At 33.6% G+C, this 27,025-nt stretch overlaps 1 pseudogene; it reads right to left on the bottom strand.

Moving 5' to 3' along the window:
- Positions 1 to 1,888: 1,888 nt before the first annotated feature.
- On the bottom strand, positions 1,889 to 20,456 carry LOC116111213 (annotated as a pseudogene).
- Between the last annotated feature and the right edge of the window lie 6,569 nt (positions 20,457 to 27,025).

The raw sequence follows: 27,025 nt of genomic DNA, 5'->3' as shown, positions 1-27,025 counted from the left end.
AAAGGGAAAAAAAAAAGCTTGTGATTCAGGTAAGAGTTTTTAGTTCTGTCTTCTAAGAGAAAGGAACTGAGAGTCTTTAATTGGATGTGAAAAAAATGTGTTTTTTGTCATTTGAGTGTTTTGTATTTTGTTAGATTTCATTTTCATTTTCTGTCAGATATAAGATTGCACTCAAGTATGAGAGAAAGAATATAAAATCTGATTGTTGCTTAGTTTGGATTCTTTGGAATGATATAATAAACTAATTCAGAAATAAACTATTTAAGGAGTTATCGTTTTTTTAATTAAATATTAATAGAGTCTAACGAAAAAGTGAGAAAGTGTTATTTTAAAACTTGATGGGTGGGAATGTGTGGTTTTATCAAAGCCCACTAAACTCATTAAATTTCAGTCAAAGCAGCTGCTGTAAACTCACTAAGCTCTTCATCAAAGCCCACTGAACTCAGTTAAGAAATGGAGAAGAAGAAATAGAAATTTAGAATTAAAAAATTAATTATTCAAAGTATATATTTTTATTTTATTGAAAATCAATGTATAATTAAACATTGAAAATAGGAAGAAAACAACATTTATCAAGCCTAGTTGATAGGGTGCGACTAGGAATAGTATTTCTTTTATAAAGTCAAAATTTATATATCAACATTAAGAAAATACCAATTTTAAATAATGTAACTAATTTAGAGACTTAATAAAATATAAAGTTAATTATATTTACTCTATGAGGTTTAGGTCTTCTAGTATGAGTCTTGAGGTTTGAAATACTGAGATATAAATCATATAATCCACTTGAATTAAGAAATGTTAATAATATTTTGTGTTTTATATTATATTATTATTTAGTTATTACTTTAAACAATATTAAAATAAAGGGTATTCTTATTTTTAAACAAAAATATTATCCTAATTAATAAATTATATAAATATTTATTAAATTTAAGAGAAATAAATCTTAGTATTTTAAAGTTAATTGAAAATAAAGTTTTTCTCCCATAATATATAAGAGTACTGTTACAGCCACCGGAGGTTGTACATCGAATGACGTGACAAAATCCTAACCGTTTATTTATTATCAGTTAATATTAATCAACGGTCATGATTTTGTCACGTCAATCGGTGCATAGAATCGGTGCGCAACCTTCGGTGGCTCTATCATTTTCGAATATATAATACCGAGAGTACAGTATAACAATGGATAGTGTGAAATCATTTAAATTATTTATTTTAAAAATATTACCAATATTTATTTTGAGATCCACCCCCAGTCATAAAGTAAAAATATATTTACGATTTCACCCATTGGAAGCTTCGGAGAAGGATAAAATGGCCGCTTATTGCAGATCACTTCTCTCTTTCTGTGATAGAGTAAAACAATAATGCTACGAACACCAGGATTTTTGTACCGAAATATTGTACCAGCCTACGTGTAACACGTCTCTGATTTTTTTAACAATTTTTTTCTAGTGAACGGTCGTCCATCAAATTTGGACGACCGTTCACTCACATGGACGCCCGTCCATATTATATGGACGGGGGTCCATATACCAGGTACGGGCGTCCCCAATTAAAGGACACCCGTCCATAAGTAAAATAAAATAATTTTTTTTTATAAAAATTAGGGACGGTCGTCCATACGTTTTGGACGGCTGTCCCTTAAGTTTGGACGGGTGTCCATTAGGAATGGACGGCCGTCCATTAAGTTTGGACGGGCGTCCATTCCTAATGGACGCCCGTCCATACTTTAAAAAAAAAAAATCAAAACATTCTAAACACCTTTCTTCTTCAATCTTCTTCTTCGTCTTCATTCCCAATCTCCTCTCTTTTTCTTCGTCTTCATTCCCCTAGCCTCACCTTCCTGAACATTAGTACCTCGGATACAATCCAACAACTTTGTTTTACCAGTATCAACATGGCCCATAATGTATTCTCAGGCATTCCACTTGGGTGGACAAGGGCTCTTCCTCTAACTTTAAGCAACAGACTTACAATGTTGAAGAACAGCTACAAACATTCAACTAAATACAATTACAAAGCTTGACATCTCCATTTTCAATGGAAAAACATTCTATATGAGCCGGCTTTAATGATTCAAACATGTACTATGTATCAAACTCTGAGAGTATTCACTGCAATCAACACTGCCAAAAATCCTTAATAAACTTAAAACAATAATATTCAGCCCCTTCTCAGCAGTGTGATGCACAAAGAAAACTGTATCAACTTGAATCACCAACAGAAAATCCTCTGTCGGCAGCATAATCCACAAAGCTATAAAGTGGCACCACTTTCTCACCGTACTTCTCGAACCCATCCAATTCTTTCTTAGCTTTGGTTCTGAGTTCCTCAGCCACCTCCATAGCCTTGTCAACGCCATAGACAGCAACATAACTCTTCCCCTTCTTTTTTGTTTTCTCTTCATCTTCCTCACTCTGTGTTTTTGCATCCAACAAATCATCAACCACTTGATACAATAGCCCAACAGCTCTTCCATACCTCCTCAATTTCTACACTTCATCATCTTCTACACCAGCCAACAATCCTCCCCACACTGCAGGGCACTCATCCATTTCACCGAATTTTTTCTCTTGCACAAATTCAACAGAATTAGGCCCACCTTCAATATCAAGGAACTGCCCGGCAGCCGTGCCAGTTGATCCCACAGCACGGGCGATCTCAGCAATCACACGAAGGATGCAGGTTTCAGGTACAAGGTTAGAGGGTGTGTGGGATACAATGTGTTCATATCCAAGAGGGAAGAGTGCATCCCAGCAAGGAAGGTGAGGCTGGGGGAATGAAGATGAAGAAAAAGAGAGGAGATGGGAAATGAAGAGGAAGAAGAAGATTGAAGAAGAAAGGTGTTTAGAATGTTTTGATTTTTTTTTTAAAGTATGGACGCCCGTCCAAACTTAAGGGACAGCCGTCCATTTTTCTTTTTTTACTTTCATATTTTGAATAAGGGACGGCCGTCCCTAATTTTTATAAAAAAAATTTATTCTATTTTATTTATGGACGGACGTCCTTTAATTGGGGATGCCCGTCCCTGGTATATGGACCCCCGTCCATATAATATGGACGGACATCCATGTGAGTGAACGACCGTCCAAATTTGATGGACGGCCGTTCACTAGAAAAAAATTGTTAAAAAAATCAGAGACGTGTTACACGTAGGCCGGTACAATATTTCGGTGTAAAAATCCCGGTGTTCGTAGCATTATTGCAGAGTAAAAACACTGTCAAATTAGTAGATAGTTATAGTGTATATACGTGTTTTGAATCTTTACTCTATTGAAATATTTTTTTTTTTTTTTTTTTTAATTATGATATCATTAGATGCAGTCAAAGATACAATCAACAATAATAGAATGCAGCGTAACCTTACTCAAACAGTCAAACTCCTTGTTATGAGTTAAAATTGCCAGTCCCAGGACTTGGATGAATAACTTATCAATTTCTGGCTTGACATTTCTTCTACGTAACAAACGTAATCATAAGGGATGGTTAATTTCAACCCTATTGTGGGGAAGGATAAAGTTGCGTGGATCGGTTTCTCTGTTGTTAAAGAAAATTCAATCTGGACCTAAAGCTTCTTAAGAAAGTTCACCCACGAATATATATATATATATATTTTTTTTTTTTAATCTCGAGGAGTTAGCCTAACAGTTAATTAGGTTTGTTATTTTCTTTGAGTTTTTGGGTTCAAACCTTGAAACCACATATCACAATAACATTGTGATTTATTTAGTTTTTTTGGTTTGTAAGATGTTTAAATGACTCCGAGGTTAGTTGAGATGTACACAAGCTGACTTGAACACCTAAATTAAAAAAAAAATTCACCCTGAGAGAGGTTATGCTAAGAACATCTCCAAATGACTTTTTATATAACTCAAACTCTTTATCATAAAGAGTTTATCCATAAAAACAAGAGTCTAACAGACTCTTTATTTTTAAAATATAAATTAGAGAGTGAATTTGACTTTGTAAATTTGGAGAGTCAAATTTCACTTTCTATCCTAATTTTAATTAATAAACTACAAGTTCCTATGTATTTTATATATTAATTCTCTCTTCTATTAAGACTCTTTCTTAAAAATAAAAAATATCTTCATTAAATTTAAAAAATTTATTAGATTTAAATAAAAATTATAGGAAAGGTAATCTTCAAAATAAAGAGCATAATTAGAGTAAGGAGTTTGTTGAAAAGCAGAATTTATGGGGCAGCTAAAAGTTGTATGCATGCTGCCACGTATATAGTTGATAATTTTCAGTTGGATTCTTGCATATGCATGGAAAGAAGAGATAAAAAATACAATAAAAACTCTCTACAATAAAATAGTAATATTTTATATATAAATAAATTTTACATAATTATAAAAAATTATATTTTCAATTGAGATAGTTATAAATAAAAATAAACTCTATATTATAATAAGTTATAATTTTTCTAATTCTCATCTCAAAGAAAGTTACCTTTATATAGTAATAATTATCTATATATTATAGAAGAAAAAAAAAAAAAAATATATATATATATATATACACCTTAAATTAAAGGTTTTAGATGAAATAAAATATTTATTTAAAATTATTTGAGAGAATGATTTATGTTTTAAAGTTGTTACCACATCTTTTTTAACTGGCGGGTACAATACTTGCTAGTATGGACATCTTTTTATTGAAACTAAAATATTTTTAGCTTCTTAAGCATGTTTAAAGCTTATTAACACGAAACTTTTTATATTTTCGTACTATCATCCACATGATTATTTCTTTTTTCTTATTGTCTAATTGTAACAATTATTTTTTCTTTAGTTAAAGCATACATAACTTGTTGCTCATTTGGATGACTGGGGAAGATATTAATATCCATTCGATTAGTGTAATGAAGTTGTCAGATCTGATCACTCAATTCTACAATGACTCTTTGATTCTCCTCATCCACTTTATTTGTAACTTATAATTTATCGACATTAGGGGTCCTAAATTTGTAATGCTTAAAACAGTTGACAATTGTACGTGGTTTCACATTAATTTGACTATACAATTACAACTGTATTTATAATTCCATCAAAGACACTTATCTTTGTTGGTTTCAAGATACGATCTTCTATCCGTTTCAAAAGTAGGTGATTGAAACACTGAATTGAAATCTTAATAATATTAAAACATGAATTGAAATCATAATATTGTGCTACTAAAACATAAAATATAAGATTAATAAGAACATTTGTAACTATATCTCTATTAAGTTAATCTTCTCATAGTAATAAAATTAGTTAATCCCACTATTATCCATATAGAAAGGTTTTGTTGTATATGTATATGTATGTCTAAATAAATTGTCAGAATAAGTTGTTAAATTCAATATCGAATAAAGTATATAATTAATGTAGGACGAATGTTGAGGCCGTTGAGAGCAACTTAATAACACAATTAAAGCAAATCTGCATCCACAATACTGCCTGCGCTCGTACTGACTCTGTCTATCCACAGAACATATTTCAGTATTTCACTAATTAAATTATTCAATTTTCAACATAAATCTTTCTTTCTAATTTTTAACATATTTCAGTAATATAATAATAAAATATTATATTACTTGTCAATAATAAAAATCATCCCCTCTGTTTTAAAAACCAGATCAAATCGGTCGGTCAATCCAGTCTAACTGAGACCCGACAGCTTCTCTGGTCCGGTTTAGGTCTTAGGAGGATTTTTGTAATATTTTAAAATTATAAGAGTTACTTGTAATTTTATAGGGGTGTTTTGGATATATGTTAAAAGCTTAGGGATTAACTGGTAATTTTTTGGGGTCATTCTTGAAATAAATAAAAATTTTAGGGATTAATTTGAAAATTTTAAGGGAATTTTGTAATATATTACAATTTAAAGGATTAATATGTAATTTTTAAAAAATAAAATTATCCCTGATGTCATCGGTCCAATCGGTTGGACCGGTTAACCCATGACCCGAACAGTAAAACGGGTTGTCCTCCGATCCGGGTTTTAATACAATGATCATCCCTGGAGTTGAGTACTGTTTTAGTGGACAAACTTTCCTTCTGTGTAATTGAGCACAGTGTCACTTAAAAATATTATGTTGTGATCATGCCCTATCCCATTTAAAGTTATACCGACAAATTTAGTGTTATAAAGAACCTCATGAGGCAGAACTATTAATTCCTCGAATTAAGTTCAACTAATTGTGACCCTTCAAATGAGTGCCTTGAAAGTGCATGAACAATGGACATAGTTAATTGAAAAAAAAAAAAAAATTTCACCCATAAAATATAATACCGAGAGCACAATACAACAATGGATAGAGTGCGAAATCATTTAATTAATAATTTTAAAAGTATTTGAACCTTTATATTTTGATACTGAAGATGTCTTCCGTATCACTGTTAATGTTACATATGTTGAAACTTATATTTTAAAATACTAAGATTTATGGGTTAATTGTCCCGTATCACTAAATTAGTGGATTATTATGGTATATATATATATCATTTTTCCTTTAAATTAGTTTAGAGATTGTGAGAGAAAATTTATAAGATTGTATTGTAAGTATAATATTATTTTAATTTAATATCTCATTTCTATTTCCTCCATCTCTTCTAAAGGGCCCTTACCTGTATAATATATAAATACATTGGAACACTTTGAACTAGCTTAAAGTTCTCTTCTAGAGGGCCCTAACCCTATAATATGTAGGAGGTGTTTGTCTTGGACTATAAATTGGTTAAACCAGTTTATAAACTTAAAATCCTGTTTATTTATAATTTTTTTTTGTTTATAAGCCAAAAAAAAAAAAAAAAAAAAATTGGGCCCAATTTTTTTTTTTTTTTTGAATGCTATTTTGATAAAATATATTTTCACATTATCCTTATTTAATTTTAAAATTTCATCATATAATCTTATTTATTATTTGATAAAATAATATAATACAATTTTTAGTTATTTTAATAATAAAATATATTTATGAGCTATATTTTATTGAACATGTTAACTACTTATCAATTATTTATAAATACTTTAACTAAACGTATAAATATTTATAAATTTTAAATGCTTATCAAAACACTAAGTAGTTATAAATTAATTTCCATACGGTCAGTCAAACAAGATTGTAAATACTAAATACATTGGACAACACTTTAACTAGCTTAAGGTTCATACAAAAAGAAAAAAAGGGAGAGAAGATGCCAGGCTCTTTCCATTTTTTCTGTTCACTTTATCTTTCCTCCATCTCTTCTTAAGGGCTCTAACTGGTTCTCTCTTCTTTTTCTTCCTCCTCATATTTTCTCCTCTTTTTCTTTCGTCCCTCTCTTCTAGGAGGCGGTAATATATAAATATAATAAAAATGTTAAAACCTCTTTGTCAAACATTACTCACCTTTTATTCTCTTTCATTGTGTTGCTCACTTCTTATTCTCTTTCCTCCATCTCTTCTTCTAAGGGACTCTATCTGGTATTCTTTTTCTCTTTCATTCATTGTCATCTTTTCTCATCTTATTCTTTCCTCCACCTCTTCTAAGTGGCCCTACTTGGTAATATATGAATACATAAAAAATGCTACACCTGCTTTTCACAATATTGCTCACTTCCTATTCTCTGTCCTCCCCATCTTTTCTCTTTTTTTCTTTCGTCCATCTAAAGGGGTCTTAACTGGTAATATATAAATACATAAAAAATGCTACACCCTCTGCTCACAAATACTGCTCACTTCTTATTCTTTTTCCATTGCTCACTTCTTATTCTCTTTCTCTTTCCTCCATCTCTTCTAACGGGCCCAAATTACTATACCTCCAATCTCTTCCATTGCTCACTTCTTATTCTCTTTCCTCCTCATTTCATCTCCTCTCCTCTTTCTCTTTCCTCCATCTCTTCTAAGGGGCCCTACCTGGTAATATATAAATACATAAAAAATATTACACTCACAACACTTCTCACAAATATTGCTCACTTTTTATTTTCTTTCCTCCCCATTTTTTCTCTTCTCTCTCTTTTTTCCATCTCTTCGAGGGGTCCTACCTGTGTACTATATAAATACATTGGACAACACTTTGAATTAATTTAAGGTTTGTAAAAACAAACGAGAGAAGATGTCAGGCTCCCAACTAATCCTCCATCGTTCTCTTGACACTCAAAACCCTGCCTCCATCCAAAGGTTTTAGTCTCTCTCTTTCAACTTTTCTTTATTGATGTTCATTTTTAAATTCACATAAATATGGTGATAATTTGCATGGTTTTGCATTTGCAGGGAGCAAAACTTCATTTCCTTGGTGCAATTCAATGAGGCATTTAGACTCTACGTTCCGGTGCTTGTGGCTTTTTTGCAATTGAATCCTCCTCCTCAATCGGAAATTCATCCTGCAAATTTGTACTCTTTGTCTTTTATAGTGGCCACACTCATTTATTATATCTCTTTTACGGCTTACACCGAGCCTAATATTCCTCACCCAACAAAATATCAACTCTTTGTTGTAATTGCTTTCATATCGGCATCTCTTTCTTCCATCTTATTGATCTCTAATCTTGTCTCGCGTTTGACTGAGTTTATAATTCTTATTTTATGGGCTTTGCTATCCATTTTGGTAGTAATCCATCAACATGTCCCATTAAACAAGAAGGAAACGTACAAAATGCTTGGAAAAAAGATGAAGAACATTAAAGTCCCCGAAAAGATAAGCAGCTTATGGGGCCAAAACGAGCCGGTGCTTCCAAGATATGGATGATATATTACCTCCGCAGTGGCTCTTCGGCAGAAAAGTGCGAGTCTCCCAATACAGATCCCAGTTCCTCTTTCAATTGAATTTATGTTGACTTTGATTCTAATAGTTCATGGTGTAAATGATTGTGAATGTGATATGAGCAGCAAAATTTTAATGGGGTTTTGTTGTTATAGTTTGAGCTGTTAAGTAGGTCGTGTTTTGTTTCTGAGATGGTTTTTGATTTTTGAAGTTATGAATTTCTTGGGCTTCTGGAGTGGAAGAAATTGAATGTTTTGTTTAGGATGAAGAGCTGTTCTGGTTGTTTACGTGGCGGGGTTTCATCTTTATTTTTATTGTTTATATATTTTTGGGTTAATTTAATTTTAGGAGTTTATTTGGCTTTTGACAAAAAAATAATTTTTGCTTGAGATGTAAAGTTTAAAAAGTGCTTCCCGTGGGGTATATTTTGAATTTATGGACTCCCTTAAGACTTGTTTTAATGGGGTTTTGGGTTAATTTAATTTCAGGAGTCTACGGAAGAGTTGCAGTCAGTGGAGAGTTCGGAGTATTGCAAGGGAAGCTCGGGACTGTTAATGCAGTTCTGTTTTGGAAATTGCGACCTAGTATAGTAGCAGGTGTAGCAGACTCAAGGTGTCTGGAGATGCAGCACCTGTGTGTTTTGTTTGTGTTGGACTAAAATATAATTTTATATTACATGATATTGCACTGGTCTTACTAATGAGTAATTTTCAATATCTGTTTGTGTAATAAGTTTTAGTTAATATGGTGATTTTATTTTATTACTTGTTCGGTGTATTAACTTTCATATGTGATATGAATTGAGATTAATTTTAATAATTTTGAATTTGTTTTGGGCTATGTATATTACAATTTTGAGATTTTTAAATATGAAAATAAGTTGTAAATTGTAAGAGAATTCCTTACACACTACATGATACATCTTCATTGAAATATATTCATCTACTTGGGCATTTTAAAGAAATTTTAATTAATTCCTCTAACTTGTTACCGTTTGAGATAATACTTGAGTGGGTACTTCCTCGATAGTGATGACAATGGGCCGGGCCGGGACCGGGTACCCCTTGGCTTAGGCCCAAGCCCGACCTCATGACAAAGGCCCAAGCCCGGCTCGGGCTGATCACGGGTATGACAAGTAAAGCCCAAGCTCGGCTCGACAAGTTTTTTGTAACTTCAGGCCCGACCCAAACCTGCTCATTTTTATAATGTGAATTTTTAAATGTCAATAAATTTCATTTTTTTTATATATTTTTAATTCTAGAAACAATTTTTAAATGTTAATTTATTTGTGAATACTCACCAAATATATAAATAACTTTCCACAAAGTGCATTCATCCATCCATCCAAGTAGGGTTCGGGAAAGATGAGTATATATATGTAGGATAATCTTGTAATTAAATATATAGTATAAAGATAATTTAATATAATTAATACTAAAATTATCGGGCCGGGCCAGGCCGAACTTGAAGACATACCTAGACCTGACCTGTACCCTAGGTCGTGCCTTAAAATCAAGCCCACGAACTCTATTCCCAGAGTTCAAAGTGTCATACATTGCCACTGTTTGAGATATTAGAAATATCCAAGTAGATGTCATGTAACTTTAAATGATATAGAATATGATCATTACACCACCAGCCTTAAATACCCTCTATTTCTTAAGTCTTAAGCCTTATACAATCTATATTCAACTATCTATTCTAATAACTTTTCATCCCCAACCAATTTGAGAAGAATACAAGTAGAAAAGATGGGGAAAAGAGTTGTTGTAGAAGAAGCTATGTGCCAAAATTTTTAAGAGCGTCGACACCAAAGAAGCGAACACCTTCAACAACAAAGAAGTAAACACCGTTTTCAATTATTTCAAAAGCATGCATACAGAAGGAGCAATCCACTCCAAAAATTTGGAGCTAGGTGTTGAGATTAAGAAATGACATTGCTTGTTATATGTTAAAGCGCCTAACACTGCATGGGTGGTATTATATGTGTTAAATATGATACTTTTCTGGTTTGCAAAGGTTAATTCGTTTAGGTTAATTACTTCCTATGTCAATTTGCGTTAGGCCCTGAATCCGGTTTTGTTTGAAGTCCCCTCATGTAATCAAGCTATTTATAGCAAAATCTACCATTATAAGCAATCGAATCATTGTAATAATGGTCGGAGAAGCAGAATTTTAGTAAATTTTTAATTTTTAATTTTAGTCACAGCCATGCAAATAACGCAGAATATCTTTAGTCTTCTGAAGAACTTACTAATTGATTTCTATGTTTTAATCTTCATACATATTTATGAATACATAGTTCTTCTTTATCCATGCGTACCAAGATTTAGGGTGGAACTTAGTTAGAAGAGGACCAGCTTTTAATATTTTGCCACAAACTCTTGGCAAAGCACCGTTGTATCGAAGTTTTTATTAGGAAGAATGTTCATGATCTTCGGCATTGTGAGTGGATTAATTAAACTTGTTATGCCTAAAAAGTCACGCTGATGTCAACTCAATAAATATCTTTTTGTACTAGCTGCCAAGCCCATATCTCCTAAAAAATATTCATATCAACCCTATCTCATTTCAAGAGATGAATGGACGAGAGCTTTCCATGTGTTAAAACAACTTGCAAAACACTCATTACATTGACCTCAAAGGTGTATAAATTAACACTTCTCTTCTCGAAAAGGGGGGTTAGGCATATGAGAGCTAGACATAGATTTGAGCTCAATTCTTTCTCTCTGTAAATACTGTATTTCTTTATCTTTGTATGTCTTACAGGCAAAATCATAGAAATAGTCAAAGATAAATAAAATAGCAGTGGATGTAGGATTTGCTTTAAGCATCCAAAACACTATAAAACCTCTCTTGTGAGCCTATTATTTATGTTTTCTGCAAAATATATAATCTCAGCTCCATATTCAAATCTCATGGATCCATCACATGTAATTTATAAGGCTCTCTTAGCACTTTGCACATGCGAGTCGTTAGCGTCCAAAATCAAGCGTCAACAAAACTTGTGTCTAAACTTCAATAATCAATAGAAAAGATGAAGTAGAGCAAAGATTTCCATGCTTTTGGAATACCAATGTTGTTAACTGGATAGTTTATGTAGTCAGCTAGCTAGAAGATAAAATGTTTAGGATTAATAATTCAGTTGTGCACTTTCGAGGTAAATGCATGGCACTCATGAATGTGGAGGCACACACACTTTGAGAGATAATTATTGGCTTTCGGCTTCATCAAACTTTAAATGAAGAGAAATACCACCAGCCTTATTGCCTCTCCTATATATCTACATTCCCTCTAATATTAATTCTCAAGAAAGTTGTCAAGTGATTAAAGAAGCAGATTAAGAAGATGGTGAATGTGAAGAAGGAAGAACCCGTGGGTGGTCCTCATTATTCGCGATCTTCTCAAAGGGAAAACCCCTCTGGACCAAATGGTGTTGATTTCAGATATAGTGGGCACAAGAAGGTGTTAAAAAAGGATGGAGAAAAGAGGTATTTTTCTTGGCAAAACATTTGATTGGGGTATTTCTTTAGGATTTAAGGATGAAATCTATGCTTGGATTGATGGATTGAGATGGAAAACACTAGTAGGAATAAAATTAGATGGTTATAGACTTATAGTCATTTGATTCATGAATTTTTTAGTAGTTTGGATTCGATAGAGCATGGTAGTGAAGATTATCCCCAGTATACAATTGCCTTCAGGTTGAGAAATTTTGAACACATTGTGACTCCTCAAACGTTAGTTGACTGGTTAGATTGTGATGGTGACTTCCATCACTAGTATAATCTCTTAAAAGAACACTCCATATGGTGTGTTAGTGTCGGAGCAGTACTTGAAGCTAGCAAATATTTTGGCTTCTTTGATGTTGCTGCAGCTCTTGAAAAGATTGACCATATGTTTTATTCTTTGGTGTTGAAGCTCTTGAGACTTGACATATTATTTGTCCCAGCTACTTCTTCCGTAAGTATATTTTCTTTCCATTTTCAGCTACTTCTTTTTCTTGACAATTTACAAAAAGACCAAAGAAGTTTAGGTTATTTATACAAGCCTAGGTGGTGATATATATTCCACTTCATTTGAAGTTGTATCTATTTTTGGGTGCAGCTTGTTTAAAAAGGATTGGTTATCTTCTTTTTCAAGTTGAAGTAATAGAAGGGATTCGTGATTGTTTTGGGCTGAGGGCAAGAGGCACCATTAGGTTCGGGAGAGTTAATGCGGGCGATGTATTCGTAGCAGAGCAAATGTTCACAAAAGGGTCTTTTATGGTTGGATTGCAGTAACATGGATCACTATATATATATTCAAAAAAATGTTCCTAATTAATCTACTCACTAGGAAAATCAACTTAATTTCTTGGTGTTTGATTAAATCACACTACCATTCTATATATTAACAGTTGAAGATGAATATTCTTGTTAGTAGAAATTGCAAAACACCATTTTTAAGAGTAAAGTCTTGCAGTAATAACTCTTCATGTATGTCTTTAATTTGCAGTAAGAAGAGCTCTTTCAATGTTAGCAAGCATTCTCTAAGCAAGAGAGAGTTGGAGAAATAGATAAAATCAATAGAGATTCATTAACAGATAGCAATATCAACTTCACCCGATACAGAGGCTAAGGGGACTTAGAACAAAACCAAATTTTAAGGTAAAAATAATTAACTTAAAAAGACCTTTCCATAACATAAAACAAACACCACATCTAACACATGTTCTTACAAACAACCTTATTGCTTAATCTCAACGCCCAGCAGCACACAAATCGTTTTGGGTGGTGATTTTCCCATCCTAGGAGTTGTAACCTTTGAAATGTTTGACACAGAGAATTGGTTCTTTGGTTTGCAAGCTTTTGAAATAGTTGTCAATGGTGTTTACTTCTTTTGGTGTTGAAGCTGTTAGCATCTTTGGTGTCAAAGCACTAGAAAAGTTGAGTATTTTTGTGGGTATATATGTAAATTTATTATTTTAAAAAATTGTCAGAACCGTTGGAAAATAAACTCCCAAGCACAGATTGAGTGTTTAAAAAACCGTTACTAAAAACTTCTCAAAACCGTTACAGTGGTTTACCTTCAAAACCATTACGATGGCTTACCCACATAACCGCTACCATAAAACTCCCAAGCAAACCCTTAGGCTCCTGTGGATTGCAATATTATTTTAAACGCCAGAAAATTATTACGCAAAATAGCTGATTAGGAAATTTCAGTAAATTCTTATCTTAATTCTTGTTTCGATTCAATGGCTTTGACAGTTTCTGGGCAATGTGCATCAATCATTTTGGTCATTTAAGTATGTATATGAAAACTATGACAAGTCATATAATTCAGAAACTGGCATTATGTTGGTCTACTCTGCAGCATCTTTTCCCATTCATTATACTTGCAATCGCAAACAGTTGATAAGTTACCCGTGAATCTAACCCAAGGGATGAAAACACCTGTGATTTTTGTAGCATCAAAATAAAAACTGCCTACTGGATTATTATTGACTCCTTTCCACAATATCGTCCACCTTGAATTTTACAACAGTAAAAAGGGCACCCAAATGACTGGTGATAAGGGCCTGGAATTCCTTCTGCGATAGGATAGTATTTATGTTTTATACAAGGAAATAGAACCTCAAAGAAGAATGAGAATTAAGAGTTTAAGGGAAAAGAACTGAATTGATTATTGCTTCTTAAATCTTAATTGTTTTAGGCTTTATATAGCCTTACACATTATTCTAATCCTGTAAGGACTCTAATTATCTAATTCAAATCTAATAAGATATTCTATCCTAATTATATATAAAAGGATAATAAGATAACCCTAAATCTATTATAATAAGAAAATAGCCCCCTCCCTATTGCACCGATGCGGTTTCTGTCAACCCTCACCCTCCTAGTCCATATTCTGGTGAGGCACGTAGCCACATAGAGACTTGTGGGTTCAATTGAACCCACTCAAATTTTAAAGAAGTTTAAATGTTTTATAGATTTTACAATTTTAACTCCAATTAACTTCATGTTAACCCTACAAAATAAATTATTAATTAACACTTTTTTAACTTTTCTCTTCTCTTCGTTTCCTCTCAAATTATATTTTTCCTTTTGGTTGGATATTCAAGAAAGATTACTCTTTTGGATTACAAGGTAAAATGATGCTCATTTTATTTTTATTTATTTTTTACTTAAAATTCTTTTCTTTTAGCTTTCTTAATTGATGAAAGATTATGAACCATGAGTTTTTGTTGAGTTTAATAAATGAGTTTGAAATTAGAAGATTAAATTACTATATTTTGATGTGGGTTTTGATTTAATCTTGTTCATATTGAGGTATTGGTTAATTAGTTGTTGTTTTAAGTTAAGTTTGATAAATTTTGGTTAGTTATTGAGTTAATTTTGAATGATTTAATGAATTGATAAAACCCTAAGTTGTAGAGACTTGGGGATTATACAACATTTTCAGAATATAAAAAATCGTCGAGGATAATTGTAGAATTGATAATTTGGTATGTATAATTTTTAAAATTACATTTTTATACTTATTACTTCAGTATATATTTTATTATAAATTTATCAACTTTGATATTTTGAACCTACTGACTCAGAATTCTGGCTACGTCCTTGATTATGGTGTCGGGTTCTTGCCTACTGACCGGAGGGAAAAGAGGGAGAAGAAAGAAAAGAAAGAGAAGGGGAGGAGGGAAAAGAGGGAGAAGAAAGGAAAGAAAGAGAAGGGAGAGAAGAAGAAGAAAGATAACAGGGAGAAAAGGCGTAGAAGAGATGAGATGCAAAGAGAGAAGAGGAAAAAAAACAAAGAAATAGGATAAAAAATTTAGGGGTATATGGATTAATTTAAAATTGAAGATTATTTTTTTATTAGATATAAAATTACCATATTATCCTTCTTTAAACAGTTTTTACTAATTGATTTGGGCGGAAATAGGTAATTGTCATTTTCAAACTTTTTGGATACTAAATTATCTTTACGGCAAACTATAGATGGATGCATATCGTTCGGCCTTGCAAATTCGGCTTCAAAAAAAGTGTGGTGGGTAGCACATTTCAGGCCATGATCATCTCACTGTCTATTGCAAATTCTAATAGAGGACATAGGATTGTTTATGAATCATCCAACTTACTATTTCAAGTTTCAACCTGCCGGCTCTATCCAACTCTGTTACCCTATTTCAATCAAAGAAACTTTAGAAATAAACCCAGAAAATCAAAGCATTACCAGCAGCAAAACCAATAGAATATAGAAGAAGAAATCATAGCACTAGCAGTACCAAAACCAATAGAACGTAAATCCACACCTTAGATGGTACTGCTACCATCGGAAATCTCACCTACCAAATTATTCTATATAAAACAGAATAGGGACTTGTCAGGATCGGGCACGTGTGCACTTGTTGTAAGAACTGGGACTCGTCAGACGTGGCGCCTGCGCGCCCGTGTTGCATGAAATGTGAATCGTCAAGACGTAACAGACAATTTTTGCAGATTTTTGTTAATAGGATAAGCTTTTGAAATAGTTTGCATGACGCATAATTTTGGCTTCTTTGGTGTGGAAGCTCTTGAAAATTTTGGCAGATAGCTTTTTCTACAACAACATTTTTTACCTGTCTCTTCTACTTATTTTATTCATACTTTGATTAATCCATTGATGTCAAAGGCCATGGACCATCTAGACATAAAGCAAGACTTAAAAATAGTAATGAGAATCCAAAATTTCATTTGAAAATTAATCAGTCAATGCTAAATAACATTACTTTTTTTCCTGAAATTATTACCAGTCGCATGCCATGTATCATGATCACGAGTTTGTTGGATTAAACTAATTTCTTGAAAGATATCATTATTTCATGTTTGAAATTAAGGATGTCAAGGTTGACAATGTCAAAAATGTCAACAAGTAAATAATATCCTTAATTTCAACATGTGCCCCAACAATTTTCTCTTCGTGATACGTATTGAATAATTAGAGAGTAAACGACATATTCTCACCCAAGGTTTGACGAAATCCTAAGTTGGTATCCCATGTTACATTTATTACAGATTCCCACCTTTTTTTATAACAGTGTTAGCAATTTTTAGGGTATAGAGCGTGCAATTACCATAATACCATTAACCATAAATTAATAAATTATGTTTTAACCCCTAAATTAGTAGAATTATAAAACTTACCATTTTATTTTCAAATTATCTCAATAACAACCTCGGTCACTGCACACCCTCTCAATTTTTGCCCAATCTGGGTTGTTTCCGATGGCGTCGAACTCCCTAGTCACCTCCATCACCTTTCCCGTAGTTCGTCATCTAAAACCCCTCTGGTTTTCCACTCATTGGCCCCTCCAATCGCCTGCGCCGTTAGGCTTAGGGTTTCGATGTTCTTTGCCGGATTCCTATCGATTCCGACGGCGAAAATCCAATTGGACACCACCACTGCAACCATCGTCTCCAACTCTATAAAACCCCTATGTCCCCAACAACCGTTTAGTCACCGTTTGCCGTCGAGAGTTCGTGTTTATCAGCCATTTTTTGGTGAAGTGGTGGATGACAAACGGTGAGCTTTCGTGGTTGGGAAGGTTAGGGGTTTTGTGGGAGAGGATGCAAGGAGTCAAATGGTGGTGGTGGTTGGGGTTTTTGCCGTTCAAAACGGCCAAAAACCGGCAAGAACCAGTCGCATGTCGCGGCTGCCATAGTCAGCGATCAGCGAGTGATGAGGGGTTGTGAAGGGTATGGTTTTGTAGAGGAGAGGATGAGGGTTCAAATGGTGGTGACAATGGTGATTTTGGGTGGAATAATCACTGGAAAAAGGGCGAAAAACGTCGAGGATGCCATCTACTAATGTGCGCCAGAGGATTGTTAGAGGAGGCGATCCGCTAACGTGTGCCGCCCATATAAAATGACCAATTTACCCCTTACTGTTACATCAGACACTTTTCCATCACTTTAAGGGTGAGAATCTAGAATAAATGTAACTTAGGGTCCCAACTTGGGATTTCGTCAAACCTTGGGTGGGATTATGTTGTTTACTCATAATTAGACTATGCATGAACCGTCGTGGGACCTTCACACACTTGTTTCCTTTTAGGTCCACTCAGTTACACGCATGAAAAGGGCGGCAGCAAATATTACCATTTTCTTATGCTTTTGTTAACAACTTGCTTCAGAATTGATGAAAATTTCAGAAAGGATGTTGAGTATTTATAGGAAAGCCAATGAGGCTTGTGGTATTCTTCTTCATTTAAAGTTTGATTAACCACATGACTCAATTATTCCTCAAGGTGTTCATGTACTTCGGAAGTGTACACAAATGTATTATATTAATCCTAAACAGGCTTCTGGCTGCCTTGATAGATTATTATTTCCATTATTCAACATTGAAGTTCTTCATTTAAACCAATCAATACTTGCTGAAACTAATCCTCTTGACGCCACCTTCTATATATGCATAAATTCTACCACTTTTTCGCCTCAAATTGAATATGAAAACTTGATATATATATATATATATATATATATAGAGATTTATAAGTTCAGTATAAGACTAAAAAAATTCAACAGTTTCTGTATGCGAGGATTAATTCTTATGGAAGGTGTTCTTTAATACATTAAGGTCTGAGTAATATCATTATAATAATTTATAAAATAAAAAAAAAAATTCTAATTCTGCTTCTACTTTGACTGCTTAAGCTGTTGATGTTAGACTATATGCTTATATGAGTATGTTTATATGCTTCTTCATTTATTAAAGAAAGATTAGTGGATCCTGTTCAATTTATATGTATACTATTTAAAAAAAGTGACTATTCAAATTCTGTACAGTGAATGGACCTCCCATTTTTCCAATTTATTTGAAATGCAAGAATCTTCAAAGCCACAAGTCTCTTGGCCTGGTTAGATCCCAATTATTGTGTGATTTACTTTTTTAGCCTTACAGTAACGATTCATAAGAAAAATAAGGAGGTAAGTATATTTCATCTGTATATGGATAACTATCTTTAGAGCATAGGTTTAAGTTCGGCCTCAAGGGGAAAAAAAATGGAGCACCTAACAACATATCTTTACAGACTAAGAACTATGAGACCACCCCTTTCATTTCATTTTGGGGTGATGGAGACATCGCATATGTTTGCTTCTTTGGTGTTGAAGCTCTTGAAAATGTTGGCACATAGCTAGCTTGCTTCTACTTCTTATTTTCTTCACAATTTGCTGAATCAATATTGGGATTGCAATCAGTCTACCATGCCTGCATGTTTACAAAAGGGTCTTTTTTGGTTGGTTTGCAGTAACATGGATAACTAGATATTCAAAAGATGGTCCTCATTAATCAACTCACTAGGAAAATCAACTTAGTTTCTTGGTGTTTAATTAAATCACACTACCATTCTATATATTAACATTTGAAGATAAACAGTCTTATCATATTTGTATGTTGGAAACTACAAATACTACAGGGGCCTTTTGCAATTCTCATCTATTGGTTTGGGATTAAAGAGTTTTGATCAAAATTAATAACTCTTCATGCATGGTCTTTAATTTGCAGTAAGAGGACCTATCTCAATGTTAGCAAGCATTCTCTAAGCAAGAGAGAGTTGGAGAAATAGATTAAATCAACAGGGATTTATTATTAACACATATCAATATCAACTTCACCAGATACTTAGGCTGGGGGGACTTAAACAAACATAACCAAATTATAAGGTAAAAATAATTAACTTAAAAAGACCTTTCCATAACATAAAACAAACACCATATCTAACACATGTTCTTACAAACAACCTTATTGCTTAATCTCAACGCCTAGCAGCACACGAATCGTTTTGGCTGGTGATTTTCCCATCTTAGGAGTTGCAACCTTCGAAATGTTTGACACAGAGAATTGGTTCTTTGGTTTGCAAGCTTTTGAAATAGTTGTCAATGGTGTTTGCTTCTTTGGTGTTGAAGCTATTAGCATCTTTGGTGTCGAAGCACTAGAAAATTTGGGCACATAGCTTCTTCCACAACAACTCTTTTTTCCCATCTCTTCTCCTTTGTTTCTTCACAACTTGCTTGAGAATTGAAAAGTTGTTATAGATAATGCTATTACGTACGTTCTATTTATAAGGCTTGAGAAATGCAAGCTTGTGATCATGTTCTATCTCATTTAGTGTTATGAAGAACCCCATGAGGCACAACTGTTCATTTCTCGAGTTAAGTTCAATTAATTGTGACTTGAAAGTGCATGAACAAATTAATTACAAAACATTTGATCTTCTTGCTGCCCAAAATACATTATTGGAAGAATCAATATTGGGATTGCAATCAGTCAATCATTTGGGTTAAAGTGACTTCAATGTATTGCATAATTTATAGGGAAGCTATAAAGACATACTTACAGGAACCCACTTTTATTCATGATAAACTTAGATCATTACCAAACATTACAGCTAAATAATTTTACTTTGAACATTCTAGTTTCAAGAACTGCTTGTTCCAGCCCAACAACAGAAACCTTAACTGAATTCTTATTTCTTCACGGTATTGGCTGTCTCCTTTTCCTCTGCCGTATTAGAAGATATCACATTGGAAGCCACAGAAGAATGGCTGACTTTTGCCTCTTGTTTAGCATCTTTCTTCTTAACATCTTCTGCCTTCTTTGGTATAGCGTAAACAGGACTCGCCGCGTAACTCGGACCCGCCGCGTAACTCCACGCTGACCAGAAACAGCTCTTTCTTTCCATCTTTAACTCTTTATTAGCAGTTGCAGAAGATCTTCATTTGGAACTACCAAACTGACAGGAATCATCAACTATATATAAAAGCAGCATTGGCAGCTGGTCTTGTTATTTTTCATTTAATTTCTAAGTTCTGACGTATGTGAAAAGGATTGAATTTAATCATGTTTACAAATGACAAGCAAGAGTAATGACCAGATTTTGAGAGCATACATGTGTAGTGTCTTTCTTCAAAAGACAGTGTGCTTATGATACTACCATTTTTGTGATAGTGGCCAAAATTTTCCTCAAAGTTGAATGGATAGAGATCAAAATAACAGTAAACAGACAAATCATAAACAGTAAAGAGAGGGAAAAAAATACGGTATTTTATTCTGGTTCACTCAATTAACAGATTATGTCTAGCTAGATAGGTATTATTACAATACTGTCCTACCCCTCTCATTTACAATGACTGTAATTTGTCTTATTGTTTGATATTACACTCATAAAAGAGAAAAATATATTTATATACTGGATTTAAAAGAGTAAAACATAATATTACAAAAATCTATATTCCTAAGCCCTATTGTGACAGACCCAACCCCACAGATAAAATTAATGTAAGAAAAAAACAGAAAAAAAATAATAACACACACAATACACACTATAATTTATGTGGTTCGGCTTTTTAGGCTACGTCCATGGGCGAAGATAAAAGAAGAATTTTTCTAATAAAATGGAGTATACAACATTTGGGGAAACTCTCAATTCCAAATCCCAAATACATCCAATATCTCTCACACTCTCATACACTCTTAATCTCTCTAAATCAAGCTCTCCGTCTGTAGTGTTTGTATTGCTTGAGAATGTGTGTGTTGATCTTCCCCTCAAAATGCACCCATATTTATAGTGAAGGAAGCCATTTCATGTCAAAATTGATGGGACAAAATAAGGGATTTGCGAAGACTTGTAGCCGCCATCTTAGCTTGAGAATATTGACTTTATTTGAGAGACATGAAGCTAAAATTTTGCTTCCAATTCGGTGGTATGAAATGTCTCCATAGAAGTCCAATTTCAAGTTTTTGAACATGTGTGAATTTGAGACAAAAATGTATGAGCTATATACCAAAACCATGTGAACTTACCTTTGCACTATTTAAGCCACTTTGTCTACAAATCTCCACCTGGGCTTAAATAGTGTCAAACTCCATATTTAACTTCTTCAATTATCTACTCCAAATTTCTTTGAGAGTTTACTAGGCATAAATACCAATCAAGTCCAAACAATGTTTGAACTTGGTGACTGGAAGAGATTTCATCATCATGTCAGTTGGATTATTTGAGGTACTAATCTTCAAAACTTGAACAACACCATCGGTGATAATGCCTCGAATGAAATGATAACGAACATCAATATGCTTTGTCCTTTCATGGTACATTTGATCTTTAGTCAAGTGAATAGCATTTTGGCTATTACAATGAATGATAGTCATTCTAAGATCCATGTTGAGTTCACTATATAAGCCTTTAAGCCAAATAGCCTCTTTAACTGCTTTAGTTGTTGCCATATATTCTACCTCGGTTGTAGACAATGCAACTGTAGCCTGTAAAGTAGCCTTCCAATTGACTGCATAACATATTCGGTGAGTGATCTTCTTCGATCAAGATCACCTGCATAGTCAGAATCAACATATCCAACTAAAGTATTATCATTTTTCCAGAATCCAAACAAATATTTGAAGTGCCTCTCAAATATCTGAGGATCCATTTCACAGCTTGCCAATGAACTTTTCTAGGACAAGACATGTACCTACTCACAACACTGACTGTTTGTGAAATATCTAGACGAATGCATACCATAGCATACGTGATGCCACCAACTACACTGAAGTAAGGGACATGTGACATGTACTCTTTCTCCTCATCAGTTTGAGGGGATAGAGCAGTTGAGAGTCTGAAATGTGCAGCAAGAGGAGTGGAAACTGGCTTGACATTTTTCATGTCGAAATGCTCCAAGACCTTCTTAACAAATTTCTTTTGAGATAGATACAACTTCTCGAATTTACGGTCTCGCTGAATCTCCATTCCAAGAATCTTCTTTGCTGCACTGAGATCTTTCATCTCAAATGCTTTACTAAGTTGTTCTTTTAGATTATTGATCTCTAACTTGTTCTTGGCAATCAACATGTCATCAACATAAAGCAGCAAATATATAAAAAAATTATCTGGAATCTTTCGGAAGTAAACATAACTATCATACTTGGATCTACAATATTGAATGCTCACCATAAAGGAATCAAATCTCTTATACCATTGTCTAAGAGACTGTTTCAAACCATATAAATACTTTTTCAATAAACACACATGGTCTTCCTTTCCTGTAATTTCAAAACCTTCTAGTTGATGCATATAAATTTGTTCCTCTAAATTACCATGCAGAAATGTCGTTTTAACATCAAGTTGCTCCAATTCTAAATCATGCATAGCAACTAAAGCAAGCAAAACACGAATAGAACTATGCTTCACAACAGGAGAAAATACGTCATTGAAATCAATTCTGTGTATCTGATTATATCCCTTTGCAACTAACCATGCCTTGTATCGAGTATCTTCTATTCCATGAATACCTTCCTTTTTCTTGAAGACCCATTTGCAGCCAACAATATTCTTTCCTTTAGGCGGTTTAATAAGCTCCCAAGTCTGGTTCTTGCGAAGAGACTCTATCTCCTCATTCATAGCCACTAACCACTTAGTAGAGTCATTTGAAGAGATAGCTTTTGAATATGATGACGACACACCATTTTCTTCCATCATGACAAAGCGTAAGCCACAATATTTACTTCAACAAATCTTTTAGGTGGTTGAATCATTCTTCTTGGTCTGTCTCTGGCAAAGTTGTACTCTTGTTCTCCTTCTTCCTGAATTTATTCAACGGGCTGCTGAGTTGAAGATGATTTAGGAGGAATGATAGAAACATGCTGAGTAAGAGTAGATTTTGAAATTTCTAGCTCCACTTCATTTTCTACATCACAATTGTTAGGAGAATCTTTTCCATAATGAAACATAGAGGACTCAGTAAAAGTTACATCCCTACTAATAAGGAATTTAGGATTTTTAGGATCAGGACACCATAACCTATATCCTTTGACACCATCCGCATAACCAAGAAAAATGCACTTCTTTGCTCTTGGCTCTAACTTTCCTTCATTCACATGAGCATAAGCGGGACAACCAAATATTCTCAAATTAGAATAGTCTACAAGTTTACCAGACCATACCTCCTTTGGTGTTTTGCACTCAATGGTTGTGCTAGGAGATCGATTCACCAACCAACATGTGGTATTAATAGCTTCTGTCCAAAACTCTTTACCCAAACCGGCATTTGACAACAAACATCGAGCCTTCTCAATCAAAGTTTTGTTCATGCGTTTTGCAACTCCATTTTGTTGTGGTGTGTTCACAACTGTGCGGTATCGTATAATGCCTTGATTCCATACACCTTTGTTTTAGTTTCAGGGTGAGGCCGCCCTTCCTCCTGCTAATTCGACCAATTTCGAACTTATCTTGCCCACCCCATTCAATGAAGGACTTTTCAATTCTTGCGATTCCCAGCCAAGACATTTTTATTATGGATCAGAACGACCAACCTATATGTATGTACATGGATCATAGCATGGGCCCATTGATAGTGTATTTCTTGGAAAGCGCCCTACCAATATAAAACTGGCAAAACAGAAAATAGAAAAGGTGTAAAGCTGATGAATTTATTCCTAGATCAAATGTTTATAACTTGTGTTATTGGCCATCTAAGTTTGATCAATGCCACTGATTAAGGGCGTTAATGATTGATAGGATACATTGAACTTGGTCATTAAAACCTAGTACGAGAAATCACTCTCATTAAACTTGGTGATTAAGTATGAAATGTTGACACTTTAGTGGAACAATTTACGCGCGTGTTTCTTGATAGATTTTATTATTATATTACCATGTAAGTTGCTTGAAACCTTATCACAAATATAAGAAAGGCCGAGGGAATCAACATGGATGCTGTAGGCCAAGTTGGGAGTAGACCTGGCGCAAATAAAGATCACTTGATTCATTTCCACTAATTAAGCACAACAACTTATAGCAAGCATGTTCCAGATGTGTGGTTAGAAAGGTGAAAAAATTTAAAGGGAAAAAAGATTGAGCTCCACTCATACTTTTTGGTCTTAATTGAGATATTATGGTATAAACTGCGTTTTGTAATAGACTTTGGTTTGATAGAGGAAACCACGACGTGTAATACTACACTCACAAACATTTTTTACTAATTTGCTCTTACAAATGTGACATGGTAGCTCGTAATTTGTCAGCTTGCAATAAATCTTACTTTACCAATTATGAACTAACAAATTGCGAACTGTCACATCGCATTTGTGGAGAAAATTAGTGAGAAGGATTTGTCAATCTATTTTTATTGTTTTTAAGAATATATAATTGACGTAGCACTTAATATATTTTAACGTAAATACTTGAAACGTACAATTATGGCCTTTGTTTATGAAATTATTATGGATTAATTTTTTCCACCCCTTATTTTTTTATAATCTAAAAAGCCCCTATTTTTATAAAATTATTGCAATATTGCTCACTTCCTTTGTATTGTATTGTAAGGAGGTAAGTGTCTAAGTTATATTTATAGAGAGGGTTAATGATATTACACTATAAACAGAGGAGGTGAATTGAATTAACCAAATTATATATATATTAATTTTGGTTTTATTTGTTGTATTAGGTGGAGGTGGTTTTCAGATCTGTTGGGTGTTTGGTTGTGGCTTGGCTTCATTTCTTGTGAAATTACTATTTTACACATTTTTTTTCTTTAAATATAAAAAGAAAGTATTGTATTTTGGTGCTAAATTGTTGGATTAATAAAATTCGATGGATTGGGTTTGTATTTCAATCTGAATTGATTATTAATCCAACTATTGTTATTTATGGGAAGGTTATAGGATATTTATAAAATATTGCTAATTAACAACAATCAACTTTTTCATAAAAAGGGTTACTGAATTAGGTTCTTTTGACATTTATATAAGTAACAGATCACAGATGTTGAAAATTGAAATGAGTGAAATGACAATTGAAATCAGACTTTCACTTTCACTGACGTGTAGTTAACCCATTGGACGACAAAATGGCTGCTTTTCGTACTATGGAATGGGATCAGTACTTCTCTCTAAAAGTGATGGTCATCGTCATGGAGCACTTCTCTTTAAAAGTGATGGTGATGGCCACGGTCATGGTCAAGGTCATGGAACTGGTTCTGATGGAGCAAAAGATAGCACGACTTAACCAGTAGCACACGCGTCGTAAATATGCTTTGATTCCGTCTGTGCAATTGCGCAAGCGTCACTACGGCTTAAATCTATAAATAGGAATACTATTGTATTATTTATGTAGTAACTTGAATCATTGCGGTTCGCAAAGAATCCAGAGAAGATGTCAGGCTCCTGCTCAACCCTCCATCGTCCTGCTGAAACGCAACACCCTGCCTCCATCCAAAGGTTTTAGTCTCTCTCTTTTCACTTTTCTTTTTCATTATTGATATTCATTTTTAAATTCATATAAATAGGTGAGAATTTGCATGGCTTTGTATTTGTAGGGAGCAAACCTTCGTTTCCTTGATGCAATTCAATGAGGCCTTTAAATTCTACATTCCGGTGCTTGTGGCTTTTTTACAATTAAATCCTCCTCCTCAATCGGAAATCCATCCCGCAAATTTGTACTCTTTTATAGTGGCCACACTCATGTACCATCTCTCTTTTACGGCTTACACCAAGCTTAATATTTCTCACCATATAAACTCTCAAATCTTTGGCCTAATTGCTTTCATATCGGGATCTCTTGCTTCAATTTTATTGGTCTCTATTCTTGTCTCGCGTTTTACTGAGTTTATATTTCTTATTTTATGGGCTTTTCTGTCTACTTTGGAAGTCCATCAACATGTCCCATTGAACAAGAAGAAAACGTACGAAACGCTTGGACAAAAGATGAAGAACATATTTAATGAAGCTTACGAAATGCTTGGAGAAAAGATGAAGAATGTTAAGATCTTTGAAAAGATAAGCAACGTATGGAGTAAAAACGAGCTGGGGCTTCCAAGACATGGATGATTTGCATAGGTTGTATTCACCCTGATATACAGGGGAAAGTGTTTAACGTAAATTATAGAATTTCACAGGTTGTACATTGAGTAAATTATAAATAGTGTACTTTTTCTGGTAATTGAGTCTTTTTTTTATTTTTTTAGAGTAATGTTAATCTTACAAACACAAATACAAAGATTGTGTACAAAGTGAATAATTAATTTTTTAATTATAATTTTCTATTTCTTCTCCTCCATTTCTTTATTTACTTTATTATTTCAGATTTCAATTTCTTTATTTCTTCTTCTCCACCTCTCTTCTTCCGGCCAAACCCCAACTCTAACCACGGTAGGGAGTTCAGCCCTGTCGTTTCAAAGTTTTTAAAATCTGACAAAGGAACCAAAAAAGAGAAGTTAACAGAGTAACCGTCATGGATTCTCCTAATGATTGTGAATGTGT

The sequence above is a fragment of the Pistacia vera genome, unplaced genomic scaffold, assembly GCF_008641045.1.
Source record: "Pistacia vera cultivar Batoury unplaced genomic scaffold, PisVer_v2 Contig63, whole genome shotgun sequence".
Taxonomy (NCBI): Eukaryota; Viridiplantae; Streptophyta; class Magnoliopsida; order Sapindales; family Anacardiaceae; genus Pistacia; species Pistacia vera.
The sequence above is the reverse complement of the archived record's forward strand: the minus strand, read 5'-3'. Positions and strand labels throughout refer to the sequence as shown.